The following is a 25,622-nucleotide window of genomic DNA, read 5'->3' on the forward strand; positions in this document are numbered from 1 at the left end:
TGAGTATAGGAGCAGGGAGGTCTCACTGCAGTTGTACAGGGCCTTGGTGAGACCACCCAGTTGTGTATTGTGTGCCATTTTGGTCGCCTAATCTGAGGCAGGACATACTGGCTATTGAGGGAGTGCAGCGAAGGTTGACCAGACTGATTCCCGGGATGGCAGGACTGACATATGAAGAAAGACTAGATCAACTGGGCTCATATTCACTGGAATTTAGAAGAATGAGAGCGGATCTTATAGAAACATCTAAAATACTGACAGGATTGGACAGGTTAGATGCAGAAAGAATGTTCCCGGTGTTGGTGAAGTCTAGAACCAGGGGTCACAGTCTAAGGATAAGGGATAAGCCATTTAGGACCGAGATGAGGAGAAACTTCTTCACTCACAGAGTTGTGAACCTGTGGAATTCTCTACCAAAGAAAGTCGTTGAGGCCAGTTCGTTCGATGTTTTCAAAAGGGAGTTAGATGTGGCCCTTACGGCTAAAGCGACCAATGGGTATGAAGAGAAAGCAGGAATGGAGGACTGAAGATGCATGATCAGCCATGATCATATTGAATGGTGGTGCAGACCCGCAGGGCCGAATGGCCTACTCTTGCACCTACTTTCTATGTTTCCGTGCTTCAATCTTCGCAGCAAACGAGAATCTGAACGACAGACAAGCGACATACAACTTGTAGAGACCCCTCATTTTGCAAGGTATTGATACGTACGTTGGAGGCCAGTACAGCTGGATAGATTAGCAATATTTTCTTTACCCAGAAATGTGCAATCACTAAAATTGTCTTGATGCTCTAACTTAGGGTCACACGAGAGCATGCAACGTAGCAGCGTGCGCAACAATTTTCAGCAGATGAGTAAATGAAGCACAGTATCATATCTGCATAATTTCGTGCAGCAGAGCAGCTGCTGCTAGCTTTAACTGAAGGTTGCTGAAACAACAATCGCTTTCGCCGGGTGCAGTGGCGCGCGCCTATGATCCCGCTGCTGGGAGGCTGAGGCTGCAGGATTGCTCGAGGTCAGGAGTTCTGGGCTGCTATCGCCTGTGCCGATCGGGTGTCCACACTAAGACCGGTATCCACATGGTGGTCCTCGGTTAACCTGGGATCACCAGGTCCGATGAAGAGGGGTGAACCGGCCCAGGTCGGGAACGGAGCAGGTCAAAGCCCCCGTGCTGGTCAGCAGTTGGGTCGCACCTGTGAATAGGTGCTGCAGTGCAGCCTGGCCAATACAGTGAGACGCATCCTTTTGCCACACTTTATGCATTTTAATCAGAAAAAAAAACGCAGCCATCGGCAACTTTGCAAACAAAATCAAACATCATCGCATCAACTCTACCAGCCTTTACAACAAAAACACCAAATAAACCTCGCACTTTACCACACGGAAATCTTCACCAGCACATGCACACACAGTCTGCTCATCATCTCCACTGCATTCAAATACCACATTCCACACTTTGTCTCCTTCACATTCAACTCACTCTCACTGCTCCCTGCAGCTCACTGCAGTCACTGCACTTGCACAATCACCAGTTTACACAGCTATGCTCGCCGTGACCACGAGAGAGCGTAAACCTCATTTCATCCTCCTGCGCACACGACCCTCGACGAAGTAGTGTACATTTCGTTTGCCAACCATGCGAATTCACCCTGGCTCTCTGCTCGTTTCCTTCCTTTTCATTCATTCACTTACGCCATTCAATGTACTTCCAACATTAGAAAAACTAGAAACTTTTCACTGCACTATGCCCATTGAAAATACAACTGAAGGAGAAAAAGCAAACGTTTCATTTAATTTCCACTTACTAAGTTATCTCCAAGCCACATTTTGAGATCACCGTAAACCCGTTGTTCAACGTCGTCGCTACTTATCATTACATCAAGGAGAAAGCCAGGGCAGAAAATAGGGGCCGAGGAAACAAGCTGATTGTACCTTGACAGTTTCACTTAGTAAAAACTGTGCCTCAAAGGGAAACATTTGTAAGAAGAAATTACTCTGCTCTGCTGCGGAAACACCAAAGGGCAGAAAACATTATTGGGAGTTGTGTACAGACCAGCAAGCAGTAGTAGCAAGGTTGGGGATGGCATCAAACAGGAAATAAGGGACGCGTTCAATAAGGGTACAGCAGTTATCATGAATGACTTTAATCTGCATATTGATTGGGCTGACCAAACTGGTAGCAATACGATGGAGGAGGATTTCCTGGAGTGTATAAGGGACGCTTTTCTAGACCAATGTGTCGAGGAAGCAACTAGTGAGCAGGCCATCCTAGAATGGGTCTTGTGTAACGAGAGAGGATTAATTAGCAATCTGGTCGTGAGGGGCCTCTTGGGGAAGAGTGAACATAATATGGTAAAATTCTTCATTAAGATGGAGAGTGACACAGTTAATTCAGAGACTCGGGATCTGAACGTAAAGAAAGGAAACTTCGACGGTTTGCAACGTGAATTGGCGGGGATAGACTGGAGAATGATACATAAAGGATTGACGGTGGAGAGGCAATGGCAGACATTTAAATATCACATGGATAAACTACAACAATTGTACATCCGTGTGTGGCGAAAGAATAAACCAGGCAAGGTGGCTCAACCGTGGCTAACAAGTGAATTTAGGGAAAGTGTTAAATCCAAGGAAGAGGCTTATAAATTGCCAGAAAAAGCAGCAAACCCGAGGACTGCGACAAAGTTAGAATTCAGCAGAGGAGGACTAAGGGTTTAATTAGGAGGGGGAAAATAGCATATGAGAGTAAGCTTGCAGGGAACTTAAAAACTGACTGCAAAAGCTTGTATATATATGTGAAGAGAAAAAGATTAGTGAAGACTAATGTAGGTCCCCTGCAGTCAGAATCAAGGGAATTCATAATGGAGAACCAGAAAATGGCAGACCAATTGAAGAAATACTTTGGTTCTGCCTTCACTAAGGAAGACACAAATAACCTCACGAAAATACTAGGGGACCGAACGTCCAGCGAGAAGGGGGAACTGAGGGAAATCCTCATTAGTCAGGAAACGGTGTTCGGGAATTTGAAGGGCCTGAAGGCCGATAAGTCCCTATGGCCTGATAGTCTGCATCCCAGCATATTTAAGGAATTGGCCCGAGAAATAATGGATGCATGGTAGTAATTTTCCAACATTCTATCGATTCTGGTTCAGTTCCTATGGATTGGAGGGTAGCTAATGTAACGCCACGTTTTATAAATGTAGGGAGAGAGAAAACAGGGAATTATAGACCGCTTATCCTGACATCGGTTGTGGGGTAAATGTTGGAATCAATTATTAAAGATGAAATAGCAGCACATTTGGAAAGCAGTGACAGGATCGGTCCAAGTCAGCATGGATTTATGAAAGGGAAATCATGCTTGACAAATCTTCTAGAGTATTTTGAGGATTTAACTAGTCGAGTGGATAAGGGAGAACCAGTGGATGTGGTGTATTTAGACATTCAAAAGGCTTTTGACAAGGTCCCACACAAGAGATTAGTGTGCAAAATTAAGGCACATGCTATTGGGGGTAATGTACTGACGTGGATAGAGAACTAGTTAGCAGACAGGAAAGAGTGGGAATAAACGGGTCCTTTTCAGAATGGCAGGCAGTGACTAGTGGGGTGCTGCAGGGTTTAGCGCTGTGACCCCAGCTATTTACAATATACATGAATGATTTAGACGAAGGAATTAAAAGTAGTATCTCCAAGTTTGCAGATGACACTAAGCTGGGTAGCAGTGCGAGCTGCGAGGAGGAAGCGAGGACGCTGCAGGGGGATTTGGACAGGTTAGGTGAATCGGCAAATGCATGGCAGATGCAGAATAATGTAGATAAGTGTGAGGTTACCCATTTTGTTTGCAAAAACAGCAGGGCAGATTATTGTCTGAACGGTGACAGATTAGTAAAAGGGGAGGTGCAACGAAACCCTGGGTGTCATGGTAAATCAGTCATTGAAGGTAGGCATGCAGGTACAGCAGGCAGTAAAGAAGGCAAATGGCATACTGGCCTTCATAGCGAGGGGATTTGAGTATAGGAGCAGGGAGGTCTCACTGCAGTTGTACAGGGCCTTGGTGAGACCACCCAGTTGTGTATTGTGTGCCATTTTGGTCGCCTAATCTGAGGCAGGACATACTGGCTATTGAGGGAGTGCAGCGAAGGTTGACCAGACTGATTCCCGGGATGGCAGGACTGACATATGAAGAAAGACTAGATCAACTGGGCTCATATTCACTGGAATTTAGAAGAATGAGAGCGGATCTTATAGAAACATCTAAAATACTGACAGGATTGGACAGGTTAGATGCAGAAAGAATGTTCCCGGTGTTGGTGAAGTCTAGAACCAGGGGTCACAGTCTAAGGATAAGGGATAAGCCATTTAGGACCGAGATGAGGAGAAACTTCTTCACTCACAGAGTTGTGAACCTGTGGAATTCTCTACCAAAGAAAGTCGTTGAGGCCAGTTCGTTCGATGTTTTCAAAAGGGAGTTAGATGTGGCCCTTACGGCTAAAGCGACCAATGGGTATGAAGAGAAAGCAGGAATGGAGGACTGAAGATGCATGATCAGCCATGATCATATTGAATGGTGGTGCAGACCCGCAGGGCCGAATGGCCTACTCTTGCACCTACTTTCTATGTTTCCGTGCTTCAATCTTCGCAGCAAACGAGAATCTGAACGACAGACAAGCGACATACAACTTGTAGAGACCCCTCATTTTGCAAGGTATTGATACGTACGTTGGAGGCCAGTACAGCTGGATAGATTAGCAATATTTTCTTTACCCAGAAATGTGCAATCACTAAAATTGTCTTGATGCTCTAACTTAGGGTCACACGAGAGCATGCAACGTAGCAGCGTGCGCAACAATTTTCAGCAGATGAGTAAATGAAGCACAGTATCATATCTGCATAATTTCGTGCAGCAGAGCAGCTGCTGCTAGCTTTAACTGAAGGTTGCTGAAACAACAAGCGCTTTCGCCGGGTGCAGTGGCGCGCGCCTATGATCCCGCTGCTGGGAGGCTGAGGCTGCAGGATTGCTCGAGGTCAGGAGTTCTGGGCTGCTATCGCCTGTGCCGATCGGGTGTCCACACTAAGACCGGTATCCACATGGTGGTCCTCGGTTAACCTGGGATCACCAGGTCCGATGAAGAGGGGTGAACCGGCCCAGGTCGGGAACGGAGCAGGTCAAAGCCCCCGTGCTGGTCAGCAGTTGGGTCGCACCTGTGAATAGGTGCTGCAGTGCAGCCTGGCCAATACAGTGAGACGCATCCTTTTGCCACACTTTATGCATTTTAATCAGAAAAAAAAACGCAGCCATCGGCAACTTTGCAAACAAAATCAAACATCATCGCATCAACTCTACCAGCCTTTACAACAAAAACACCAAATAAACCTCGCACTTTACCACACGGAAATCTTCACCAGCACATGCACACACAGTCTGCTCATCATCTCCACTGCATTCAAATACCACATTCCACACTTTGTCTCCTTCACATTCAACTCACTCTCACTGCTCCCTGCAGCTCACTGCAGTCACTGCACTTGCACAATCACCAGTTTACACAGCTATGCTCGCCGTGACCACGAGAGAGCGTAAACCTCATTTCATCCTCCTGCGCACACGACCCTCGACGAAGTAGTGTACATTTCGTTTGCCAACCATGCGAATTCACCCTGGCTCTCTGCTCGTTTCCTTCCTTTTCATTCATTCACTTACGCCATTCAATGTACTTCCAACATTAGAAAAACTAGAAACTTTTCACTGCACTATGCCCATTGAAAATACAACTGAAGGAGAAAAAGCAAACGTTTCATTTAATTTCCACTTACTAAGTTATCTCCAAGCCACATTTTGAGATCACCGTAAACCCGTTGTTCAACGTCGTCGCTACTTATCATTACATCAAGGAGAAAGCCAGGGCAGAAAATAGGGGCCGAGGAAACAAGCTGATTGTACCTTGACAGTTTCACTTAGTAAAAACTGTGCCTCAAAGGGAAACATTTGTAAGAAGAAATTACTCTGCTCTGCTGCGGAAACACCAAAGGGCAGAAAACATTATTGGGAGTTGTGTACAGACCAGCAAGCAGTAGTAGCAAGGTTGGGGATGGCATCAAACAGGAAATAAGGGACGCGTTCAATAAGGGTACAGCAGTTATCATGAATGACTTTAATCTGCATATTGATTGGGCTGACCAAACTGGTAGCAATACGATGGAGGAGGATTTCCTGGAGTGTATAAGGGACGCTTTTCTAGACCAATGTGTCGAGGAAGCAACTAGTGAGCAGGCCATCCTAGAATGGGTCTTGTGTAACGAGAGAGGATTAATTAGCAATCTGGTCGTGAGGGGCCTCTTGGGGAAGAGTGAACATAATATGGTAAAATTCTTCATTAAGATGGAGAGTGACACAGTTAATTCAGAGACTCGGGATCTGAACGTAAAGAAAGGAAACTTCGACGGTTTGCAACGTGAATTGGCGGGGATAGACTGGAGAATGATACATAAAGGATTGACGGTGGAGAGGCAATGGCAGACATTTAAATATCACATGGATAAACTACAACAATTGTACATCCGTGTGTGGCGAAAGAATAAACCAGGCAAGGTGGCTCAACCGTGGCTAACAAGTGAATTTAGGGAAAGTGTTAAATCCAAGGAAGAGGCTTATAAATTGCCAGAAAAAGCAGCAAACCCGAGGACTGCGACAAAGTTAGAATTCAGCAGAGGAGGACTAAGGGTTTAATTAGGAGGGGGAAAATAGCATATGAGAGTAAGCTTGCAGGGAACTTAAAAACTGACTGCAAAAGCTTGTATATATATGTGAAGAGAAAAAGATTAGTGAAGACTAATGTAGGTCCCCTGCAGTCAGAATCAAGGGAATTCATAATGGAGAACCAGAAAATGGCAGACCAATTGAAGAAATACTTTGGTTCTGCCTTCACTAAGGAAGACACAAATAACCTCACGAAAATACTAGGGGACCGAACGTCCAGCGAGAAGGGGGAACTGAGGGAAATCCTCATTAGTCAGGAAACGGTGTTCGGGAATTTGAAGGGCCTGAAGGCCGATAAGTCCCTATGGCCTGATAGTCTGCATCCCAGCATATTTAAGGAATTGGCCCGAGAAATAATGGATGCATGGTAGTAATTTTCCAACATTCTATCGATTCTGGTTCAGTTCCTATGGATTGGAGGGTAGCTAATGTAACGCCACGTTTTATAAATGTAGGGAGAGAGAAAACAGGGAATTATAGACCGCTTATCCTGACATCGGTTGTGGGGTAAATGTTGGAATCAATTATTAAAGATGAAATAGCAGCACATTTGGAAAGCAGTGACAGGATCGGTCCAAGTCAGCATGGATTTATGAAAGGGAAATCATGCTTGACAAATCTTCTAGAGTATTTTGAGGATTTAACTAGTCGAGTGGATAAGGGAGAACCAGTGGATGTGGTGTATTTAGACATTCAAAAGGCTTTTGACAAGGTCCCACACAAGAGATTAGTGTGCAAAATTAAGGCACATGCTATTGGGGGTAATGTACTGACGTGGATAGAGAACTAGTTAGCAGACAGGAAAGAGTGGGAATAAACGGGTCCTTTTCAGAATGGCAGGCAGTGACTAGTGGGGTGCTGCAGGGTTTAGCGCTGTGACCCCAGCTATTTACAATATACATGAATGATTTAGACGAAGGAATTAAAAGTAGTATCTCCAAGTTTGCAGATGACACTAAGCTGGGTAGCAGTGCGAGCTGCGAGGAGGAAGCGAGGACGCTGCAGGGGGATTTGGACAGGTTAGGTGAATCGGCAAATGCATGGCAGATGCAGAATAATGTAGATAAGTGTGAGGTTACCCATTTTGTTTGCAAAAACAGCAGGGCAGATTATTGTCTGAACGGTGACAGATTAGTAAAAGGGGAGGTGCAACGAAACCCTGGGTGTCATGGTAAATCAGTCATTGAAGGTAGGCATGCAGGTACAGCAGGCAGTAAAGAAGGCAAATGGCATACTGGCCTTCATAGCGAGGGGATTTGAGTATAGGAGCAGGGAGGTCTCACTGCAGTTGTACAGGGCCTTGGTGAGACCACCCAGTTGTGTATTGTGTGCCATTTTGGTCGCCTAATCTGAGGCAGGACATACTGGCTATTGAGGGAGTGCAGCGAAGGTTGACCAGACTGATTCCCGGGATGGCAGGACTGACATATGAAGAAAGACTAGATCAACTGGGCTCATATTCACTGGAATTTAGAAGAATGAGAGCGGATCTTATAGAAACATCTAAAATACTGACAGGATTGGACAGGTTAGATGCAGAAAGAATGTTCCCGGTGTTGGTGAAGTCTAGAACCAGGGGTCACAGTCTAAGGATAAGGGATAAGCCATTTAGGACCGAGATGAGGAGAAACTTCTTCACTCACAGAGTTGTGAACCTGTGGAATTCTCTACCAAAGAAAGTCGTTGAGGCCAGTTCGTTCGATGTTTTCAAAAGGGAGTTAGATGTGGCCCTTACGGCTAAAGCGACCAATGGGTATGAAGAGAAAGCAGGAATGGAGGACTGAAGATGCATGATCAGCCATGATCATATTGAATGGTGGTGCAGACCCGCAGGGCCGAATGGCCTACTCTTGCACCTACTTTCTATGTTTCCGTGCTTCAATCTTCGCAGCAAACGAGAATCTGAACGACAGACAAGCGACATACAACTTGTAGAGACCCCTCATTTTGCAAGGTATTGATACGTACGTTGGAGGCCAGTACAGCTGGATAGATTAGCAATATTTTCTTTACCCAGAAATGTGCAATCACTAAAATTGTCTTGATGCTCTAACTTAGGGTCACACGAGAGCATGCAACGTAGCAGCGTGCGCAACAATTTTCAGCAGATGAGTAAATGAAGCACAGTATCATATCTGCATAATTTCGTGCAGCAGAGCAGCTGCTGCTAGCTTTAACTGAAGGTTGCTGAAACAACAAGCGCTTTCGCCGGGTGCAGTGGCGCGCGCCTATGATCCCGCTGCTGGGAGGCTGAGGCTGCAGGATTGCTCGAGGTCAGGAGTTCTGGGCTGCTATCGCCTGTGCCGATCGGGTGTCCACACTAAGACCGGTATCCACATGGTGGTCCTCGGTTAACCTGGGATCACCAGGTCCGATGAAGAGGGGTGAACCGGCCCAGGTCGGGAACGGAGCAGGTCAAAGCCCCCGTGCTGGTCAGCAGTTGGGTCGCACCTGTGAATAGGTGCTGCAGTGCAGCCTGGCCAATACAGTGAGACGCATCCTTTTGCCACACTTTATGCATTTTAATCAGAAAAAAAAACGCAGCCATCGGCAACTTTGCAAACAAAATCAAACATCATCGCATCAACTCTACCAGCCTTTACAACAAAAACACCAAATAAACCTCGCACTTTACCACACGGAAATCTTCACCAGCACATGCACACACAGTCTGCTCATCATCTCCACTGCATTCAAATACCACATTCCACACTTTGTCTCCTTCACATTCAACTCACTCTCACTGCTCCCTGCAGCTCACTGCAGTCACTGCACTTGCACAATCACCAGTTTACACAGCTATGCTCGCCGTGACCACGAGAGAGCGTAAACCTCATTTCATCCTCCTGCGCACACGACCCTCGACGAAGTAGTGTACATTTCGTTTGCCAACCATGCGAATTCACCCTGGCTCTCTGCTCGTTTCCTTCCTTTTCATTCATTCACTTACGCCATTCAATGTACTTCCAACATTAGAAAAACTAGAAACTTTTCACTGCACTATGCCCATTGAAAATACAACTGAAGGAGAAAAAGCAAACGTTTCATTTAATTTCCACTTACTAAGTTATCTCCAAGCCACATTTTGAGATCACCGTAAACCCGTTGTTCAACGTCGTCGCTACTTATCATTACATCAAGGAGAAAGCCAGGGCAGAAAATAGGGGCCGAGGAAACAAGCTGATTGTACCTTGACAGTTTCACTTAGTAAAAACTGTGCCTCAAAGGGAAACATTTGTAAGAAGAAATTACTCTGCTCTGCTGCGGAAACACCAAAGGGCAGAAAACATTAGTGGGAGTTGTGTACAGACCAGCAAGCAGTAGTAGCAAGGTTGGGGATGGCATCAAACAGGAAATAAGGGACGCGTTCAATAAGGGTACAGCAGTTATCATGAATGACTTTAATCTGCATATTGATTGGGCTGACCAAACTGGTAGCAATACGATGGAGGAGGATTTCCTGGAGTGAATAAGGGACGCTTTTCTAGACCAATGTGTCGAGGAAGCAACTAGTGAGCAGGCCATCCTAGACTGGGTCTTGTGTAACGAGAGAGGATTAATTAGCAATCTGGTCGTGAGGGGCCTCTTGGGGAAGAGTGAACATAATATGGTAAAATTCTTCATTAAGATGGAGAGTGACACAGTTAATTCAGAGACTCGGGATCTGAACGTAAAGAAAGGAAACTTCGACGGTTTGCAACGTGAATTGGCGGGGATAGACTGGAGAATGATACATAAAGGATTGACGGTGGAGAGGCAATGGCAGACATTTAAATATCACATGGATAAACTACAACAATTGTACATCCGTGTGTGGCGAAAGAATAAACCAGGCAAGGTGGCTCAACCGTGGCTAACAAGTGAATTTAGGGAAAGTGTTAAATCCAAGGAAGAGGCTTATAAATTGCCAGAAAAAGCAGCAAACCCGAGGACTGCGACAAAGTTAGAATTCAGCAGAGGAGGACTAAGGGTTTAATTAGGAGGGGGAAAATAGCATATGAGAGTAAGCTTGCAGGGAACTTAAAAACTGACTGCAAAAGCTTGTATATATATGTGAAGAGAAAAAGATTAGTGAAGACTAATGTAGGTCCCCTGCAGTCAGAATCAAGGGAATTCATAATGGAGAACCAGAAAATGGCAGACCAATTGAAGAAATACTTTGGTTCTGCCTTCACTAAGGAAGACACAAATAACCTCACGAAAATACTAGGGGACCGAACGTCCAGCGAGAAGGGGGAACTGAGGGAAATCCTCATTAGTCAGGAAACGGTGTTCGGGAATTTGAAGGGCCTGAAGGCCGATAAGTCCCTATGGCCTGATAGTCTGCATCCCAGCATATTTAAGGAATTGGCCCGAGAAATAATGGATGCATGGTAGTAATTTTCCAACATTCTATCGATTCTGGTTCAGTTCCTATGGATTGGAGGGTAGCTAATGTAACGCCACGTTTTATAAATGTAGGGAGAGAGAAAACAGGGAATTATAGACCGCTTATCCTGACATCGGTTGTGGGGTAAATGTTGGAATCAATTATTAAAGATGAAATAGCAGCACATTTGGAAAGCAGTGACAGGATCGGTCCAAGTCAGCATGGATTTATGAAAGGGAAATCATGCTTGACAAATCTTCTAGAGTATTTTGAGGATTTAACTAGTCGAGTGGATAAGGGAGAACCAGTGGATGTGGTGTATTTAGACATTCAAAAGGCTTTTGACAAGGTCCCACACAAGAGATTAGTGTGCAAAATTAAGGCACATGCTATTGGGGGTAATGTACTGACGTGGATAGAGAACTAGTTAGCAGACAGGAAAGAGTGGGAATAAACGGGTCCTTTTCAGAATGGCAGGCAGTGACTAGTGGGGTGCTGCAGGGTTTAGCGCTGTGACCCCAGCTATTTACAATATACATGAATGATTTAGACGAAGGAATTAAAAGTAGTATCTCCAAGTTTGCAGATGACACTAAGCTGGGTAGCAGTGCGAGCTGCGAGGAGGAAGCGAGGACGCTGCAGGGGGATTTGGACAGGTTAGGTGAATCGGCAAATGCATGGCAGATGCAGAATAATGTAGATAAGTGTGAGGTTACCCATTTTGTTTGCAAAAACAGCAGGGCAGATTATTGTCTGAACGGTGACAGATTAGTAAAAGGGGAGGTGCAACGAAACCCTGGGTGTCATGGTAAATCAGTCATTGAAGGTAGGCATGCAGGTACAGCAGGCAGTAAAGAAGGCAAATGGCATACTGGCCTTCATAGCGAGGGGATTTGAGTATAGGAGCAGGGAGGTCTCACTGCAGTTGTACAGGGCCTTGGTGAGACCACCCAGTTGTGTATTGTGTGCCATTTTGGTCGCCTAATCTGAGGCAGGACATACTGGCTATTGAGGGAGTGCAGCGAAGGTTGACCAGACTGATTCCCGGGATGGCAGGACTGACATATGAAGAAAGACTAGATCAACTGGGCTCATATTCACTGGAATTTAGAAGAATGAGAGCGGATCTTATAGAAACATCTAAAATACTGACAGGATTGGACAGGTTAGATGCAGAAAGAATGTTCCCGGTGTTGGTGAAGTCTAGAACCAGGGGTCACAGTCTAAGGATAAGGGATAAGCCATTTAGGACCGAGATGAGGAGAAACTTCTTCACTCACAGAGTTGTGAACCTGTGGAATTCTCTACCAAAGAAAGTCGTTGAGGCCAGTTCGTTCGATGTTTTCAAAAGGGAGTTAGATGTGGCCCTTACGGCTAAAGCGACCAATGGGTATGAAGAGAAAGCAGGAATGGAGGACTGAAGATGCATGATCAGCCATGATCATATTGAATGGTGGTGCAGACCCGCAGGGCCGAATGGCCTACTCTTGCACCTACTTTCTATGTTTCCGTGCTTCAATCTTCGCAGCAAACGAGAATCTGAACGACAGACAAGCGACATACAACTTGTAGAGACCCCTCATTTTGCAAGGTATTGATACGTACGTTGGAGGCCAGTACAGCTGGATAGATTAGCAATATTTTCTTTACCCAGAAATGTGCAATCACTAAAATTGTCTTGATGCTCTAACTTAGGGTCACACGAGAGCATGCAACGTAGCAGCGTGCGCAACAATTTTCAGCAGATGAGTAAATGAAACACAGTATCATATCTGCATAATTTCGTGCAGCAGAGCAGCTGCTGCTAGCTTTAACTGAAGGTTGCTGAAACAACAAGCGCTTTCGCCGGGTGCAGTGGCGCGCGCCTATGATCCCGCTGCTGGGAGGCTGAGGCTGCAGGATTGCTCGAGGTCAGGAGTTCTGGGCTGCTATCGCCTGTGCCGATCGGGTGTCCACACTAAGACCGGTATCCACATGGTGGTCCTCGGTTAACCTGGGATCACCAGGTCCGATGAAGAGGGGTGAACCGGCCCAGGTCGGGAACGGAGCAGGTCAAAGCCCCCGTGCTGGTCAGCAGTTGGGTCGCACCTGTGAATAGGTGCTGCAGTGCAGCCTGGCCAATACAGTGAGACGCATCCTTTTGCCACACTTTATGCATTTTAATCAGAAAAAAAAACGCAGCCATCGGCAACTTTGCAAACAAAATCAAACATCATCGCATCAACTCTACCAGCCTTTACAACAAAAACACCAAATAAACCTCGCACTTTACCACACGGAAATCTTCACCAGCCCTCGACACATACACACACACACACACACATTCACACGCTCATGCACATGCACACACAGTCTGCTCATCATCTCCACTGCATTCAAATACCACATTCCACACTTTGTCTCCTTCACATTCAACTCACTCTCACTGCTCCCTGCAGCTCACTGCAGTCACTGCACTTGCACAATCACCAGTTTACACAGCTATGCTCGCCGTGACCACGAGAGAGCGTAAACCTCATTTCATCCTCCTGCGCACACGACCCTCGACGAAGTAGTGTACATTTCGTTTGCCAACCATGCGAATTCACCCTGGCTCTCTGCTCGTTTCCTTCCTTTTCATTCATTCACTTACGCCATTCAATGTACTTCCAACATTAGAAAAACTAGAAACTTTTCACTGCACTATGCCCATTGAAAATACAACTGAAGGAGAAAAAGCAAACGTTTCATTTAATTTCCACTTACTAAGTTATCTCCAAGCCACATTTTGAGATCACCGTAAACCCGTTGTTCAACGTCGTCGCTACTTATCATTACATCAAGGAGAAAGCCAGGGCAGAAAATAGGGGCCGAGGAAACAAGCTGATTGTACCTTGACAGTTTCACTTAGTAAAAACTGTGCCTCAAAGGGAAACATTTGTAAGAAGAAATTACTCTGCTCTGCTGCGGAAACACCAAAGGGCAGAAAACATTATTGGGAGTTGTGTACAGACCAGCAAGCAGTAGTAGCAAGGTTGGGGATGGCATCAAACAGGAAATAAGGGACGCGTTCAATAAGGGTACAGCAGTTATCATGAATGACTTTAATCTGCATATTGATTGGGCTGACCAAACTGGTAGCAATACGATGGAGGAGGATTTCCTGGAGTGTATAAGGGACGCTTTTCTAGACCAATGTGTCGAGGAAGCAACTAGTGAGCAGGCCATCCTAGAATGGGTCTTGTGTAACGAGAGAGGATTAATTAGCAATCTGGTCGTGAGGGGCCTCTTGGGGAAGAGTGAACATAATATGGTAAAATTCTTCATTAAGATGGAGAGTGACACAGTTAATTCAGAGACTCGGGATCTGAACGTAAAGAAAGGAAACTTCGACGGTTTGCAACGTGAATTGGCGGGGATAGACTGGAGAATGATACATAAAGGATTGACGGTGGAGAGGCAATGGCAGACATTTAAATATCACATGGATAAACTACAACAATTGTACATCCGTGTGTGGCGAAAGAATAAACCAGGCAAGGTGGCTCAACCGTGGCTAACAAGTGAATTTAGGGAAAGTGTTAAATCCAAGGAAGAGGCTTATAAATTGCCAGAAAAAGCAGCAAACCCGAGGACTGCGACAAAGTTAGAATTCAGCAGAGGAGGACTAAGGGTTTAATTAGGAGGGGGAAAATAGCATATGAGAGTAAGCTTGCAGGGAACTTAAAAACTGACTGCAAAAGCTTGTATATATATGTGAAGAGAAAAAGATTAGTGAAGACTAATGTAGGTCCCCTGCAGTCAGAATCAAGGGAATTCATAATGGAGAACCAGAAAATGGCAGACCAATTGAAGAAATACTTTGGTTCTGCCTTCACTAAGGAAGACACAAATAACCTCACGAAAATACTAGGGGACCGAACGTCCAGCGAGAAGGGGGAACTGAGGGAAATCCTCATTAGTCAGGAAACGGTGTTCGGGAATTTGAAGGGCCTGAAGGCCGATAAGTCCCTATGGCCTGATAGTCTGCATCCCAGCATATTTAAGGAATTGGCCCGAGAAATAATGGATGCATGGTAGTAATTTTCCAACATTCTATCGATTCTGGTTCAGTTCCTATGGATTGGAGGGTAGCTAATGTAACGCCACGTTTTATAAATGTAGGGAGAGAGAAAACAGGGAATTATAGACCGCTTATCCTGACATCGGTTGTGGGGTAAATGTTGGAATCAATTATTAAAGATGAAATAGCAGCACATTTGGAAAGCAGTGACAGGATCGGTCCAAGTCAGCATGGATTTATGAAAGGGAAATCATGCTTGACAAATCTTCTAGAGTATTTTGAGGATTTAACTAGTCGAGTGGATAAGGGAGAACCAGTGGATGTGGTGTATTTAGACATTCAAAAGGCTTTTGACAAGGTCCCACACAAGAGATTAGTGTGCAAAATTAAGGCACATGCTATTGGGGGTAATGTACTGACGTGGATAGAGAACTAGTTAGCAGACAGGAAAGAGTGGGAATAAACGGGTCCTTTTCAGAATGGCAGGCAGTGACTAGTGGGGTGCTGCAGGGTTTAGCGCTGTGACCCCAGCTATTTACAATATACATGAATGATTTAGACGAAGGAATTAAAAGTAGTATCTCCAAGTTTGCAGATGACACTAAGCTGGGTAGCAGTGCGAGCTGCGAGGAGGAAGCGAGGACGCTGCAGGGGGATTTGGACAGGTTAGGTGAATCGGCAAATGCATGGCAGATGCAGAATAATGTAGATAAGTGTGAGGTTACCCATTTTGTTTGCAAAAACAGCAGGGCAGATTATTGTCTGAACGGTGACAGATTAGTAAAAGGGGAGGTGCAACGAAACCCTGGGTGTCATGGTAAATCAGTCATTGAAGGTAGGCATGCAGGTACAGCAGGCAGTAAAGAAGGCAAATGGCATACTGGCCTTCATAGCGAGGGGATTTGAGTATAGGAGCAGGGAGGTCTCACTGCAGTTGTACAGGGCCTTGGTGAGACCACCCAGTTGTGTATTGTGTGCCATTTTGGTCGCCTAATCTGAGGCAGGACATACTGGCTATTGAGGGAGTGCAGCGAAGGTTGACCAGACTGATTCCCGGGATGGCAGGACTGACATATGAAGAAAGACTAGATCAACTGGGCTCATATTCACTGGAATTTAGAAGAATGAGAGCGGATCTTATAGAAACATCTAAAATACTGACAGGATTGGACAGGTTAGATGCAGAAAGAATGTTCCCGGTGTTGGTGAAGTCTAGAACCAGGGGTCACAGTCTAAGGATAAGGGATAAGCCATTTAGGACCGAGATGAGGAGAAACTTCTTCACTCACAGAGTTGTGAACCTGTGGAATTCTCTACCAAAGAAAGTCGTTGAGGCCAGTTCGTTCGATGTTTTCAAAAGGGAGTTAGATGTGGCCCTTACGGCTAAAGCGACCAATGGGTATGAAGAGAAAGCAGGAATGGAGGACTGAAGATGCATGATCAGCCATGATCATATTGAATGGTGGTGCAGACCCGCAGGGCCGAATGGCCTACTCTTGCACCTACTTTCTATGTTTCCGTGCTTCAATCTTCGCAGCAAACGAGAATCTGAACGACAGACAAGCGACATACAACTTGTAGAGACCCCTCATTTTGCAAGGTATTGATACGTACGTTGGAGGCCAGTACAGCTGGATAGATTAGCAATATTTTCTTTACCCAGAAATGTGCAATCACTAAAATTGTCTTGATGCTCTAACTTAGGGTCACACGAGAGCATGCAACGTAGCAGCGTGCGCAACAATTTTCAGCAGATGAGTAAATGAAGCACAGTATCATATCTGCATAATTTCGTGCAGCAGAGCAGCTGCTGCTAGCTTTAACTGAAGGTTGCTGAAACAACAAGCGCTTTCGCCGGGTGCAGTGGCGCGTGCCTGTGATCCCGCTGCTGGGAGGCTGAGGCTGCAGGATTGCTCGAGGTCAGGAGTTCTGGGCTGCTATCGCCTGTGCCGATCGGGTGTCCACACTAAGACCGGTATCCACATGGTGGTCCTCGGTTAACCTGGGATCACCAGGTCCGATGAAGAGGGGTGAACCGGCCCAGGTCGGGAACGGAGCAGGTCAAAGCCCCCGTGCTGGTCAGCAGTTGGGTCGCACCTGTGAATAGGTGCTGCAGTGCAGCCTGGCCAATACAGTGAGACGCATCCTTTTGCCACACTTTATGCATTTTAATCAGAAAAAAAAACGCAGCCATCGGCAACTTTGCAAACAAAATCAAACATCATCGCATCAACTCTACCAGCCTTTACAACAAAAACACCAAATAAACCTCGCACTTTACCACACGGAAATCTTCACCAGCCCTCGACACATACACACACACACACACACATTCACACGCTCATGCACATGCACACACAGTCTGCTCATCATCTCCACTGCATTCAAATACCACATTCCACACTTTGTCTCCTTCACATTCAACTCACTCTCACTGCTCCCTGCAGCTCACTGCAGTCACTGCACTTGCACAATCACCAGTTTACACAGCTATGCTCGCCGTGACCACGAGAGAGCGTAAACCTCATTTCATCCTCCTGCGCACACGACCCTCGACGAAGTAGTGTACATTTCGTTTGCCAACCATGCGAATTCACCCTGGCTCTCTGCTCGTTTCCTTCCTTTTCATTCATTCACTTACGCCATTCAATGTACTTCCAACATTAGAAAAACTAGAAACTTTTCACTGCACTATGCCCATTGAAAATACAACTGAAGGAGAAAAAGCAAACGTTTCATTTAATTTCCACTTACTAAGTTATCTCCAAGCCACATTTTGAGATCACCGTAAACCCGTTGTTCAACGTCGTCGCTACTTATCATTACATCAAGGAGAAAGCCAGGGCAGAAAATAGGGGCCGAGGAAACAAGCTGATTGTACCTTGACAGTTTCACTTAGTAAAAACTGTGCCTCAAAGGGAAACATTTGTAAGAAGAAATTACTCTGCTCTGCTGCGGAAACACCAAAGGGCAGAAAACATTATTGGGAGTTGTGTACAGACCAGCAAGCAGTAGTAGCAAGGTTGGGGATGGCATCAAACAGGAAATAAGGGACGCGTTCAATAAGGGTACAGCAGTTATCATGAATGACTTTAATCTGCATATTGATTGGGCTGACCAAACTGGTAGCAATACGATGGAGGAGGATTTCCTGGAGTGTATAAGGGACGCTTTTCTAGACCAATGTGTCGAGGAAGCAACTAGTGAGCAGGCCATCCTAGAATGGGTCTTGTGTAACGAGAGAGGATTAATTAGCAATCTGGTCGTGAGGGGCCTCTTGGGGAAGAGTGAACATAATATGGTAAAATTCTTCATTAAGATGGAGAGTGACACAGTTAATTCAGAGACTCGGGATCTGAACGTAAAGAAAGGAAACTTCGACGGTTTGCAACGTGAATTGGCGGGGATAGACTGGAGAATGATACATAAAGGATTGACGGTGGAGAGGCAATGGCAGACATTTAAATATCACATGGATAAACTACAACAATTGTACATCCGTGTGTGGCGAAAGAATAAACCAGGCAAGGTGGCTCAACCGTGGCTAACAAGTGAATTTAGGGAAAGTGTTAAATCCAAGGAAGAGGCTTATAAATTGCCAGAAAAAGCAGCAAACCCGAGGACTGCGACAAAGTTAGAATTCAGCAGAGGAGGACTAAGGGTTTAATTAGGAGGGGGAAAATAGCATATGAGAGTAAGCTTGCAGGGAACTTAAAAACTGACTGCAAAAGCTTGTATATATATGTGAAGAGAAAAAGATTAGTGAAGACTAATGTAGGTCCCCTGCAGTCAGAATCAAGGGAATTCATAATGGAGAACCAGAAAATGGCAGACCAATTGAAGAAATACTTTGGTTCTGCCTTCACTAAGGAAGACACAAATAACCTCACGAAAATACTAGGGGACCGAACGTCCAGCGAGAAGGGGGAACTGAGGGAAATCCTCATTAGTCAGGAAACGGTGTTCGGGAATTTGAAGGGCCTGAAGGCCGATAAGTCCCTATGGCCTGATAGTCTGCATCCCAGCATATTTAAGGAATTGGCCCGAGAAATAATGGATGCATGGTAGTAATTTTCCAACATTCTATCGATTCTGGTTCAGTTCCTATGGATTGGAGGGTAGCTAATGTAACGCCACGTTTTATAAATGTAGGGAGAGAGAAAACAGGGAATTATAGACCGCTTATCCTGACATCGGTTGTGGGGTAAATGTTGGAATCAATTATTAAAGATGAAATAGCAGCACATTTGGAAAGCAGTGACAGGATCGGTCCAAGTCAGCATGGATTTATGAAAGGGAAATCATGCTTGACAAATCTTCTAGAGTATTTTGAGGATTTAACTAGTCGAGTGGATAAGGGAGAACCAGTGGATGTGGTGTATTTAGACATTCAAAAGGCTTTTGACAAGGTCCCACACAAGAGATTAGTGTGCAAAATTAAGGCACATGCTATTGGGGGTAATGTACTGACGTGGATAGAGAACTAGTTAGCAGACAGGAAAGAGTGGGAATAAACGGGTCCTTTTCAGAATGGCAGGCAGTGACTAGTGGGGTGCTGCAGGGTTTAGCGCTGTGACCCCAGCTATTTACAATATACATGAATGATTTAGACGAAGGAATTAAAAGTAGTATCTCCAAGTTTGCAGATGACACTAAGCTGGGTAGCAGTGCGAGCTGCGAGGAGGAAGCGAGGACGCTGCAGGGGGATTTGGACAGGTTAGGTGAATCGGCAAATGCATGGCAGATGCAGAATAATGTAGATAAGTGTGAGGTTACCCATTTTGTTTGCAAAAACAGCAGGGCAGATTATTGTCTGAACGGTGACAGATTAGTAAAAGGGGAGGTGCAACGAAACCCTGGGTGTCATGGTAAATCAGTCATTGAAGGTAGGCATGCAGGTACAGCAGGCAGTAAAGAAGGCAAATGGCATACTGGCCTTCATAGCGAGGGGATTTGAGTATAGGAGCAGGGAGGTCTCACTGCAGTTGTACAGGGCCTTGGTGAGACCACCCAGTTGTGTATTGTGTGCCATTTTGGTCGCCTAATCTGAGGCAGGACATACTGGCTATTGAGGGAGTGCAGCGAAGGTTGACCAGACTGATTCCCGGGATGGCAGGACTGACATATGAAGAAAGACTAGATCAACTGGGCTCATATTCACTGGAATTTAGAAGAATGAGAGCGGATCTTATAGAAACATCTAAAATACTGACAGGATTGGACAGGTTAGATGCAGAAAGAATGTTCCCGGTGTTGGTGAAGTCTAGAACCAGGGGTCACAGTCTAAGGATAAGGGATAAGCCATTTAGGACCGAGATGAGGAGAAACTTCTTCACTCACAGAGTTGTGAACCTGTGGAATTCTCTACCAAAGAAAGTCGTTGAGGCCAGTTCGTTCGATGTTTTCAAAAGGGAGTTAGATGTGGCCCTTACGGCTAAAGCGACCAATGGGTATGAAGAGAAAGCAGGAATGGAGGACTGAAGATGCATGATCAGCCATGATCATATTGAATGGTGGTGCAGACCCGCAGGGCCGAATGGCCTACTCTTGCACCTACTTTCTATGTTTCCGTGCTTCAATCTTCGCAGCAAACGAGAATCTGAACGACAGACAAGCGACATACAACTTGTAGAGACCCCTCATTTTGCAAGGTATTGATACGTACGTTGGAGGCCAGTACAGCTGGATAGATTAGCAATATTTTCTTTACCCAGAAATGTGCAATCACTAAAATTGTCTTGATGCTCTAACTTAGGGTCACACGAGAGCATGCAACGTAGCAGCGTGCGCAACAATTTTCAGCAGATGAGTAAATGAAGCACAGTATCATATCTGCATAATTTCGTGCAGCAGAGCAGCTGCTGCTAGCTTTAACTGAAGGTTGCTGAAACAACAAGCGCTTTCGCCGGGTGCAGTGGCGCGCGCCTATGATCCCGCTGCTGGGAGGCTGAGGCTGCAGGATTGCTCGAGGTCAGGAGTTCTGGGCTGCTATCGCCTGTGCCGATTGGGTGTCCACACTAAGACCGGTATCCACATGGTGGTCCTCGGTTAACCTGGGATCACCAGGTCCGATGAAGAGGGGTGAACCGGCCCAGGTCGGGAACGGAGCAGGTCAAAGCCCCCGTGCTGGTCAGCAGTTGGGTCGCACCTGTGAATAGGTGCTGCAGTGCAGCCTGGCCAATACAGTGAGACGCATCCTTTTGCCACACTTTATGCATTTTAATCAGAAAAAAAAACGCAGCCATCGGCAACTTTGCAAACAAAATCAAACATCATCGCATCAACTCTACCAGCCTTTACAACAAAAACACCAAATAAACCTCGCACTTTACCACACGGAAATCTTCACCAGCCCTCGACACATACACACACACACACACACATTCACACGCTCATGCACATGCACACACAGTCTGCTCATCATCTCCACTGCATTCAAATACCACATTCCACACTTTGTCTCCTTCACATTCAACTCACTCTCACTGCTCCCTGCAGCTCACTGCAGTCACTGCACTTGCACAATCACCAGTTTACACAGCTATGCTCGCCGTGACCACGAGAGAGCGTAAACCTCATTTCATCCTCCTGCGCACACGACCCTCGACGAAGTAGTGTACATTTCGTTTGCCAACCATGCGAATTCACCCTGGCTCTCTGCTCGTTTCCTTCCTTTTCATTCATTCACTTACGCCATTCAATGTACTTCCAACATTAGAAAAACTAGAAACTTTTCACTGCACTATGCCCATTGAAAATACAACTGAAGGAGAAAAAGCAAACGTTTCATTTAATTTCCACTTACTAAGTTATCTCCAAGCCACATTTTGAGATCACCGTAAACCCGTTGTTCAACGTCGTCGCTACTTATCATTACATCAAGGAGAAAGCCAGGGCAGAAAATAGGGGCCGAGGAAACAAGCTGATTGTACCTTGACAGTTTCACTTAGTAAAAACTGTGCCTCAAAGGGAAACATTTGTAAGAAGAAATTACTCTGCTCTGCTGCGGAAACACCAAAGGGCAGAAAACATTATTGGGAGTTGTGTACAGACCAGCAAGCAGTAGTAGCAAGGTTGGGGATGGCATCAAACAGGAAATAAGGGACGCGTTCAATAAGGGTACAGCAGTTATCATGAATGACTTTAATCTGCATATTGATTGGGCTGACCAAACTGGTAGCAATACGATGGAGGAGGATTTCCTGGAGTGTATAAGGGACGCTTTTCTAGACCAATGTGTCGAGGAAGCAACTAGTGAGCAGGCCATCCTAGAATGGGTCTTGTGTAACGAGAGAGGATTAATTAGCAATCTGGTCGTGAGGGGCCTCTTGGGGAAGAGTGAACATAATATGGTAAAATTCTTCATTAAGATGGAGAGTGACACAGTTAATTCAGAGACTCGGGATCTGAACGTAAAGAAAGGAAACTTCGACGGTTTGCAACGTGAATTGGCGGGGATAGACTGGAGAATGATACATAAAGGATTGACGGTGGAGAGGCAATGGCAGACATTTAAATATCACATGGATAAACTACAACAATTGTACATCCGTGTGTGGCGAAAGAATAAACCAGGCAAGGTGGCTCAACCGTGGCTAACAAGTGAATTTAGGGAAAGTGTTAAATCCAAGGAAGAGGCTTATAAATTGCCAGAAAAAGCAGCAAACCCGAGGACTGCGACAAAGTTAGAATTCAGCAGAGGAGGACTAAGGGTTTAATTAGGAGGGGGAAAATAGCATATGAGAGTAAGCTTGCAGGGAACTTAAAAACTGACTGCAAAAGCTTGTATATATATGTGAAGAGAAAAAGATTAGTGAAGACTAATGTAGGTCCCCTGCAGTCAGAATCAAGGGAATTCATAATGGAGAACCAGAAAATGGCAGACCAATTGAAGAAATACTTTGGTTCTGCCTTCACTAAGGAAGACACAAATAACCTCACGAAAATACTAGGGGACCGAACGTCCAGCGAGAAGGGGGAACTGAGGGAAATCCTCATTAGTCAGGAAACGGTGTTCGGGAATTTGAAGGGCCTGAAGGCCGATAAGTCCCTATGGCCTGATAGTCTGCATCCCAGCATATTTAAGGAATTGGCCCGAGAAATAATGGATGCATGGTAGTAATTTTCCAACATTCTATCGATTCTGGTTCAGTTCCTATGGATTGGAGGGTAGCTAATGTAACGCCACGTTTTATAAATGTAGGGAGAGAGAAAACAGGGAATTATAGACCGCTTATCCTGACATCGGTTGTGGGGTAAATGTTGGAATCAATTATTAAAGATGAAATAGCAGCACATTTGGAAAGCAGTGACAGGATCGGTCCAAGTCAGCATGGATTTATGAAAGGGAAATCATGCTTGACAAATCTTCTAGAGTATTTTGAGGATTTAACTAGTCGAGTGGATAAGGGAGAACCAGTGGATGTGGTGTATTTAGACATTCAAAAGGCTTTTGACAAGGTCCCACACAAGAGATTAGTGTGCAAAATTAAGGCACATGCTATTGGGGGTAATGTACTGACGTGGATAGAGAACTAGTTAGCAGACAGGAAAGAGTGGGAATAAACGGGTCCTTTTCAGAATGGCAGGCAGTGACTAGTGGGGTGCTGCAGGGTTTAGCGCTGTGACCCCAGCTATTTACAATATACATGAATGATTTAGACGAAGGAATTAAAAGTAGTATCTCCAAGTTTGCAGATGACACTAAGCTGGGTAGCAGTGCGAGCTGCGAGGAGGAAGCGAGGACGCTGCAGGGGGATTTGGACAGGTTAGGTGAATCGGCAAATGCATGGCAGATGCAGAATAATGTAGATAAGTGTGAGGTTACCCATTTTGTTTGCAAAAACAGCAGGGCAGATTATTGTCTGAACGGTGACAGATTAGTAAAAGGGGAGGTGCAACGAAACCCTGGGTGTCATGGTAAATCAGTCATTGAAGGTAGGCATGCAGGTACAGCAGGCAGTAAAGAAGGCAAATGGCATACTGGCCTTCATAGCGAGGGGATTTGAGTATAGGAGCAGGGAGGTCTCACTGCAGTTGTACAGGGCCTTGGTGAGACCACCCAGTTGTGTATTGTGTGCCATTTTGGTCGCCTAATCTGAGGCAGGACATACTGGCTATTGAGGGAGTGCAGCGAAGGTTGACCAGACTGATTCCCGGGATGGCAGGACTGACATATGAAGAAAGACTAGATCAACTGGGCTCATATTCACTGGAATTTAGAAGAATGAGAGCGGATCTTATAGAAACATCTAAAATACTGACAGGATTGGACAGGTTAGATGCAGAAAGAATGTTCCCGGTGTTGGTGAAGTCTAGAACCAGGGGTCACAGTCTAAGGATAAGGGATAAGCCATTTAGGACCGAGATGAGGAGAAACTTCTTCACTCACAGAGTTGTGAACCTGTGGAATTCTCTACCAAAGAAAGTCGTTGAGGCCAGTTCGTTCGATGTTTTCAAAAGGGAGTTAGATGTGGCCCTTACGGCTAAAGCGACCAATGGGTATGAAGAGAAAGCAGGAATGGAGGACTGAAGATGCATGATCAGCCATGATCATATTGAATGGTGGTGCAGACCCGCAGGGCCGAATGGCCTACTCTTGCACCTACTTTCTATGTTTCCGTGCTTCAATCTTCGCAGCAAACGAGAATCTGAACGACAGACAAGCGACATACAACTTGTAGAGACCCCTCATTTTGCAAGGTATTGATACGTACGTTGGAGGCCAGTACAGCTGGATAGATTAGCAATATTTTCTTTACCCAGAAATGTGCAATCACTAAAATTGTCTTGATGCTCTAACTTAGGGTCACACGAGAGCATGCAACGTAGCAGCGTGCGCAACAATTTTCAGCAGATGAGTAAATGAAGCACAGTATCATATCTGCATAATTTCGTGCAGCAGAGCAGCTGCTGCTAGCTTTAACTGAAGGTTGCTGAAACAACAAGCGTTTTCGCCGGGTGCAGTGGCGCGTGCCTGTGATCCCGCTGCTGGGAGGCTGAGGCTGCAGGATTGCTCGAGGTCAGGAGTTCTGGGCTGCTATCGCCTGTGCCGATCGGGTGTCCACACTAAGACCGGTATCCACATGGTGGTCCTCGGTTAACCTGGGATCACCAGGTCCGATGAAGAGGGGTGAACCGGCCCAGGTCGGGAACGGAGCAGGTCAAAGCCCCCGTGCTGGTCAGCAGTTGGGTCGCACCTGTGAATAGGTGCTGCAGTGCAGCCTGGCCAATACAGTGAGACGCATCCTTTTGCCACACTTTATGCATTTTAATCAGAAAAAAAAACGCAGCCATCGGCAACTTTGCAAACAAAATCAAACATCATCGCATCAACTCTACCAGCCTTTACAACAAAAACACCAAATAAACCTCGCACTTTACCACACGGAAATCTTCACCAGCACATGCACACACAGTCTGCTCATCATCTCCACTGCATTCAAATACCACATTC

Source organism: Pristiophorus japonicus, chromosome 14, assembly GCF_044704955.1.
Source record: "Pristiophorus japonicus isolate sPriJap1 chromosome 14, sPriJap1.hap1, whole genome shotgun sequence".
Lineage (NCBI taxonomy): Eukaryota > Metazoa > Chordata > Chondrichthyes > Pristiophoridae > Pristiophorus > Pristiophorus japonicus.